Below are 8,232 nucleotides of genomic sequence, written 5' to 3'. Positions count from 1 at the left end.
AAGTGTTGCAGTGCTTTCACCCTGCATGATAATCGCGCTCTTAAAAGAGCTGTCATTTCTACCTGACTGGTAGCACTTTAGCACTCCACGCTGTGTGCTCCTGCAGTAGCACGTGCCCGAGGGCCTCCATTTGCATACACTGATGCAATCATTGATGCCTCTTCTCACTTTAACTAAAACACGCACGCTGACACGCTTTCAAACATGTTTTTTTAATGATAGTACTTGTAGCAGAATTCATTTACACATCTACTCTGGGGCCCCCCGTTTCTCCCTCCACTATTTTTCAAATTTGGCCTGAATTCACTCAAGCAACACACTGGTCAAAGATCCTCCATATGACAGGTGCAGTCTGCTGTTTTTAAGCAGCAACTGCAAAAAAAAAAACACTGGTCAAAGATCCTTTATATGACAGGAATGCTTTACTGCTTATAGAAATTCACAATGCAGTCTGCTGTTTTTAAGCAGCAACTGCCAAAACACAGGTCAAAGATACTTTATTTGACAGGAAGAACATACTGCAACAACACTAACCAAAGATCCTCTATATATGAGGCTAAGCTGTTTTTAAAAACACTAGTCACAGTTCCTCTTTATGACAGGAGCACCTCTGCCATAATGAAGTACAAAGATCCTTTATATACTGTATCAGGAGGTCTCTGCTGGGGATTTTTTTTAATCTGCTGCAAAATGATTGAAAACGTTTGTACGTCATCCGAGGAAGGGACAAAGAAGACAAAACGTCCTAACCTACCTAAAGGACAAGATCCGGTAAAGAGTGAGTGCGAGACGCGGTGAGTCAATAATAGGACAGATGATAATTGTATTTTGTCTCATTACTGCGCAGCTAATGGAAGACGTCCAAGAAAAAGAGGAGGGGAAGCGTGTAGCGATAAAGCCGCAGACACACAAAGCCAATTAGTATGCTAAAGACCACTAAAGTCTTTCAATCAGCCGTGCTTCTTCCCCAACAACACTCACTTCATCCAGCTGTGGACCAAAGTGAAGGTGAGATAACCGAGCTTGTTTGTCTCTTTGTGGAGAGAGTGTTTGAACGCACCGTCGCATATTCATTAAATAGCTCGTTAAAGGACAAACACTGACTCACAGAGTTTCTTTCTTGTTTGTCCATTTCCAACTAAAGCTGCTAAATCACTAAATAGTCAAATAAACACTCCAGTGTGAAGTCCAATGTCGCAAAAAATTGTCCAGGAAGTTTCCAGAAAGTGTTAGCATTAGCTAACTAGCTTGTTGCTAGCTAGCGCATACTGTAAGTCGATTTTTTTTTTTTTACCAAAACACAAATATTGTTTTAGTTTTTCCAGATAAAAAACTCTTGTTTTTCATGAGATGGCGTTAACTTCTTGCAAAACCATGAGCTTACTGCTAATTAAGCGTTCTTAGCTGCTAGCAAGCTTAGTGCTAATAAAGCTTGCTTAGCAGCTAGCAAGCGTACTGCTAATAAGGCTTGCTTAGCAGCTAGCAAGAGTACTGCTAATTAAGCTTGCTTAAAAAGCAGCTAGCAATTATTCAACATGTATTATGATCAGTACTCGTATTTTAGATATCTAAGTAAAATCTTTTAAATGTGATAATTTTAATATATTTTTTAAAACAATCAAGGCTGCTAAATAGATCATTGTGGGGTGTCGGCCATGTTTTATGTCAACAGGAAGGCAATATGTCTTAAAAGTGGTTAAATTGCGAGCCCCTATTACAGGGGTAAGCTAACTGCGACCCGTGGGCCGCTTCAGGCCCGCCAAACGACTTAATCCGGTCCGCGAGGTGTTTCTGATACAATCTGTAGCTAGCACACTGACCACCTATATACATTTATCATTTAGTACTATTTTGCATTTGTTTTATAAATTGCTTTGTGTTTATTTTCACGCACAGCAGAAGACAAAGGGCGCTGCTTCTGCTTCCTGTGTGGGTAAGTTTGAAAGGCTAATGAAAGGTTTTTCATGTCACAGCGCGTGTAAGCTGTGATTACCTGCCCCGCCATTTTTTTTACGCATCTCTATTTTTTGCATCTAAAAAATTTCCCCCCACGCTCACCCACTAAAATCCCAACATGCATGCCGACATTTGTTTGTATGCGCTTGTGCTCTTCTCATTTATTTTGATGGGACGTGACTGCCGCCATCCACCTGGATGGGTGCAAAGTCAGTGTTGATGCTGCCCAGGGGAGGGGGGTGGGCGACTTTATAAAGGTCACACTAAGAACAGCGGGGGAAATATGAGTTTCTTTTTAAAGCAGAAGCAGTGCAGGTAAAAAAAAAAAACTGCAGGCTCCGTATGATGATCATGTCCTTCACGTACAAGTTCACATTTCCACCTCCACATCATTGGAGTACTGTGTTGTTCAAAACCTACTCCCAATAATGCTGATCAAAGATCCTCTACGTGACAGCAGAGCTCTGTTGGTTTTTTAAAACGTTGGTCAAAGATGCCTGATATGACAGGAGCTGCCTGCTGTTTTTAAAAACCGACTCCAAAGATCCTCTATATGACAGCAGCACTCTGCTGTTATTAAAAACCTACTCCAAAACCGCTGGCATTTCTCCTCCTGTCCTCCTCATTGTGTTTGCCATTTAAGCCTGAAGCATGTTAGCTTGCTGTAACTCCAAGCCGCAATGATGCAAGACGAAGAGGCGGCCAAGAAACAGGAAGTGAGCGCGTGGAGACGGATCAGCGAAGACTTTACTGTGTCTGGGGGATGGCTGTGAAGAGAGACAGAAAGAAGGCAGAGGAAAAATCACTTTTTGGAGGAGCTGGAATGAGATGGAGCGTTGATGGAGGTCCACTTAGCGTCATAGGCTCGTACAAATGTTCAGTAAAAACATAAATATGATTTAAAATTATTAATTACTACTTGTAATTTAACATTATAATTCTTAATGTTTTTGCTTACACATCCTGGCTAATTTCTTAGGTATTTTTACACAGCAAAACTAGACAACAAAGCTAATCAAATATGATTTTGTTCTGGTTTTGTTTTCTGGAACGCTTCCTTTCCTTACTTTCCAGTTTTCCTCGAATGCACCACATGTCTTTTGTTCTTCCAGACACTTTCTATCAAGTCTGTGCTTTTTGCTGACGTGATATTTCCATCTCATTGCTCTCTATGGAATCAAAATGGCAGATGAGCGCCCGAGGGAGCGCCTATCCTGGCGGGCTTCCTTGAGGCTTCATTTTATAAATCTTCCCGAAAAACATTACTCAACGGAGTCAAACAACAACTCCTAAATAAGAAAGAAACAAAGAAAGGAAAAGAAGTTGATTTGTTTTGTTTAATTACGTGATGCCAGCCGAGTGGTGACGCTTTTATCGGCCGCAGGCTTTGATGGATGAGGCGGCAGAGGTGGTTAAATTGAGGACGCCGCGTCCTGCTTGCTACGTCACCGACAAGGAAGTGCAGAATATGTGCAATTGAGGACGAAGGTGTTTGGGAGCCGACCCCAGCAAAGCGCCATTCATCACGGGGGAGGAGTAATATGCCTTTTTATTCTTTTATTGCGCCTTCCATTCCACCTGTGGGCATGTTTTTTAATGCGTTTGAGTCACTGTGTAATGCAGGACACAAAGCCATTTGTTGCACATGGATATTAATAGTCACACTGCTAGTAATACGGCCTACTTATGGATTCATACCAGCATCATTTCACCCAAACAAATTGCAAAGACGCCGAGACAAAGAAGAAGGAGGCAACGGGAAATGCATCAATGAGAATTCTGACCCGAGCCCTGAAGAGGCCATGAATTTTTTGGAGCTTTGATGTACGACGTAGACGTGATTTTAATGATGCAGGACAGATGACAAACAGCTGCTGATGGAGAGACAATGGCAGCATGATGCACGACCCAGGAAGATGACAGGTCGGGACAAAGGACGGGAAAATAAATCATCTTTTTTTTGCATTTTGACGATTGACAAAAACAAAAGCGTTCCCGCAAAATAGTCAAAGGAAAGTCCTGACATTTGTTCGCATGTGCCTTTCACACAGAACCCAGCAAAGGCGGGAAGTTGCCGCAGCTTTCAAGCAGCGACACCGGATTCCATCCATCGCGGGCATGCTCGGGGGAGAGGCGGGGTACACCGTGGACTGGTCGCCAGCCAATCACAGGGCACGTATAGACAAACAACCATTCACACTCAAATTCATACCCAAGTTTCAGATAATGAGGTTTGGAAGTGAGCTCTGAATGCTTGGTTTCAACGGCCCCTTGTGACATCACAGTGCCTTATATGAGCGTTCCTGAATAGAAGCTGCATACCTGTCCCCCCCCACTCTGCAATAAGTGGAATAGGTACAGATTCTTTCTGTGTGGCTCATCATGATGTGTTAGCTGCTCTGCAGGAGCCCACAACTCAACAGAAAGGGCTGAACATGAGCATAATAGGTCTCCTTTAAGGTCTTCTGGTGTGAATGCAGAAAATACAAAAGAAAAAAATTACAATTGTAGTCTTTTTTGGGGTGGGGGGGGGGGGGGGGTGCTCAGCCTCCCAGCCTTCCAGCCTGAGCTGCATCTGCTGCAGTTTCCTAGGAACAAGGACCTCCTGTGTAGTCACTTCCTTCAGACAGATGAATCTCTGAAGGCAGATTTAAATAAAGATATTCTCTCTGTTTGTCAGGCCGACAGTCAAGTCTGCAGTGAGCATTCATACAATCAAGACAAGGTCAGAGGTGCCAAAGAAAGAGGTGCTGTCAGGTCAGTGTGCAGGTCTACACCTCATGTTGGTGCCCAATGTCATATTATAAAACAATACATAAAAACAGCTCGTGTGGGACTGGTGGTGTTTAAATTGGTTTTATAATTAGATTGTTAGCGCTCGGGGCCACTAAGGTGCAAGGTATACTTTTGGTTCATTGGTTATTTTATAATCTTTATATTGCATATGCAGCCATGCGGAATAGTCACCGACTGGGTGATTGTGATGCATTCATGCCGACAAGTTTTTCTCAAGCTTTTTTGACAAGTTACTGTTTGCTTATTTCACCAATTCATGTTTAGTGATTATAATAACAAATATATTAACCACTAGGATGCAGCCTCTTTATGCTTACCAAAACAACAACTAAACCCTGGACATATTAGCATGTGTACTACGTGTATGACGTGAATAGGTATAAAATGTTAAAAATATAGTATTTGCGGATGTGTACATTATAGCCTGTTTCTTTGCATGACGGGTGTTTTTTTTTTCCTAAACCCCCAGAATGCAAACATTTAATAATTGGTCTCATCTCAAAGTGGACGTAGTATGCAGTCACATGACTGATATTAAGCGCCCCTCCTGAAGCACTGTTGTTCCCCCGTGTCAAAGATTACTTTAGTTACTTTGATCACTGAAAATGATAAAATAATACGCTTTTTTCAGCACAGTGCCATCAACCGGATCAGCCGGGACACTGCCCCACCTCGCGCTCCTTTCAGGTTGAACCGGAAGTTGATTTTAAAAGCGTCACTATGACGCAGTCGCAGTGAGGCAAGAAAATACAATTTTTAAAAAAAAAAAAAGCAAAAATGGAGGCTAAGCCAGTTGGAAAAGGTGCAGCGCCGCATTCAGTGACGCAAGCGAGGATGTTTTGGGTCATCTATTCAGGAGGACGCGATCTAATTCGGGCTGTGACGCCGTTATGCTTAACCTAATTCAGTCGCTTAACCGCTTGTGGATATTTCATGAAGCAACATTTAGTAAATGAAAACACAATTAAGTATGAACATTATCTTTATAAAAGCCACATTTGTATTTGAGGTACCTCCTTTTTTGCCCTTTCTGTGTACATTGATAGATGCATGAGAGTACTCGTGGTGTTAGTCATAGAACAGATAAACTGTCATTTTCAAATGCAACCACTTTTAAAGAAAAAAAGGTGATGATTCACAACAGTATGAAGGTAATTAAAATGTTCTTGTTTATTCATCCCGTTTGGAGTACTTTTACACTCGAGTGCGGGGGGAAAACAACACCAAGTCAAGTCAACTGTGAATTTTGGAATAAATGTCACATTTTAATCGTTATGTTGAAGGGTTTTTGTTTCATTTTGGAAGGTTTTTAGTTACAAAAAATCTGACAGACAATACCTTTACCAAAGAATAAATAAAAATAAATAGCTAAGTAATAAAGCGATACTTTGAAATACAACAATCAACATTGACAATGTTATTGCCTGTTTGAATTTAAAAAGGCAGTGTTCTTGACATCTCTTCTCTTTCCAATGTTTTTATTTGTAGTGTTGCAAAAGAAACCCACCAAAAATCCCAGCTCAGCACCAAAGGTCATCCTCTATGTGGCTAATTGGCGTGACCTTCTCCAAACATGGATCTTCACCTCGCCGTTTTTAGCCTGCCGCTCATCCTCCGTGACAGCGCCGTGGCTCTGGTGGGCGTCTGAAGGGATAGCGATCCAAAACAATTCCCTTCCCAACGGTCGGGCCAGCAAGGAACATCTAATCACACGCTTGCTTTTCTTCCACCACACCTGCAATCACACGCAAAGAAAAAAAGAAGGGGAAGAAAGCCTCCCATCGGCGGTGACAACATAAAGCCGGGGAGCTTTTTTGGAGTTAGGGTGTTGCCATAGCAACAAAACGATATCGTTTTCCAGTGAAGGGCTGTCGACTCGGTGTGTGTGATCGATGCTTTTAAGCGGCCTTTGTGAGGGACACAGGCGGGGTGATGATGATGATGGCGGCGGTAGTGAGAGATGTAAGGAGACAATCAGCGAGAGTGGATTTCAGCTCCAACGTCAACTTGGAGTTCAATCAGCAGCCAGAGCTTCTTGCTGGATTTTACAGTTTATCTGCTTTTATCTCCTATTTATTGAAAAGACCAGTGTTTCCCACAAAACTGCAATCTATTTGCGATGGTGGTAATTTGGAAAATAACACAATATAAGTATTTTTTTCTGGAATGGAACTTGCATTTCCCAAAGGCTGCAGGTGATAGCTGTTTGTGTTATTCTTCTCTTGCGCTATGGGAGCTTAGCATTTGTTGTAGCGACTAAATTTAGCAGATGGCATGCACACCTTTTGATGTTGAGGACGCTGGTACTTCAGACCGTTCTCTTGCTCCGGGATGCTGAATGTGTCCAGGTAGTCTGCTTCAGGCCCATCAGAAGAGTCTTATGCTGACTGCGATACATCCAGAGTGGCTTTTCCCACCAAACATGGTTAATGCTTGAATTCAGTTCTTCCCACTTTCCTTCTATTCTCTATTGACAATGACATCAAAGGTGAGGAACACTTTCACCTTCTGGCAAGCAAGTGCAGCAGATGTCTCTCCAACTTCTCCAATGTGTCCTCGTTTTTCCATTGAGTTGTGACCGGCAGGGTTAGGCAAATTTAATTACTTTTCCAAAAAAGTAAATGAATTACTTCATAAACGTAATGAGTTATTAGGGAAAGTCATTATTGCAATCAAGAGCTTACCATATTAGCGCATGCTGCTCTTGCATTGTTTGGAGTCACCCCGTCTGTGAATGCATCTCATGTGTGATTGGTGCAAAATGAGCCACATTTTGGTAATGAGGTTTTTTTAGGACGTGAAAGTCTTGTGGGTTTACTAGGGTGCTCTGATGGATGGGATATATTCCCTGTGCGGCTGTCACTCATGCAGATGTTTGAATTGATACAAAATCATCTGATGCTTGCAAAGGGGAGGTCTTGTACATTTTTTGGGATGTTGATTACATTCCACAATTTTGTTTCTGACTTCAGGAATGTTCTTTTCCAATTTGTGTTTTTGGCTATAGACGGTACTTAATACAAGATGTATCCATAAAAAAGGCGGCATACTTAAAATGTGTTGAAATTAGGGTCAACTTATATAGTCATCTGGTAAGATGAATTAGATTACCTGCCGTTATTTACCACCATTACTCCCAACACTTCATCCGATGACAGCTGGGATAGGCGCCATCATACCCGCGACCCTAATGAGGATAAGCAGCATAGAAAATGAACTTGACTCCCAACACCGATTACCAGGCAGCGTTTTCTTTGTAAAATGACGATTAGTCGGGATGGGGCAATAGAGGTTTGCCACTAAAGAGCGTCGCTAGCGAGAGCACAAAGTTGATACTGTGTCACCATTGCCATGGAGATACCAGCAAAGGTCAGCAAAACAAAAGGGGGCAGGGGGGCACAGAGCAGAATGGCTCCAGATGGCCTGTTTGCAATAACACCCAATTGTCTGTGGAAATAAGGGAAATAAACAGCTCTAATT

At 42.2% G+C, this 8,232-nt stretch overlaps 1 long non-coding RNA gene across 2 annotated transcripts; it reads left to right on the top strand.

The window, feature by feature from the left end:
* The first annotated feature begins 626 nt into the window (after positions 1-626).
* On the top strand, positions 627-7,520 carry LOC144901854 (uncharacterized). 2 transcript variants are annotated; one of them, XR_013629969.1, is made up of 6 exons: positions 627-771; positions 848-1,008; positions 1,897-1,933; positions 3,341-3,492; positions 4,637-4,713; positions 6,241-7,520. It is a non-coding gene; the product is annotated as an uncharacterized LOC144901854 (long non-coding RNA). The 2 variants fall into 2 exon arrangements; XR_013629970.1 differs by having other exon boundaries at positions 690-778.
* Positions 7,521-8,232: the final 712 nt, after the last annotated feature.

Source organism: Doryrhamphus excisus, linkage group LG16, assembly GCF_037039965.1.
Source record: "Doryrhamphus excisus strain RoL-2023G ecotype Guam linkage group LG16, RoL_Dexc_Guam_v1.1, whole genome shotgun sequence".
NCBI lineage: Eukaryota > Metazoa > Chordata > Actinopteri > Syngnathiformes > Syngnathidae > Doryrhamphus > Doryrhamphus excisus.
The sequence above is the reverse complement of the archived record's forward strand: the minus strand, read 5'-3'. Positions and strand labels throughout refer to the sequence as shown.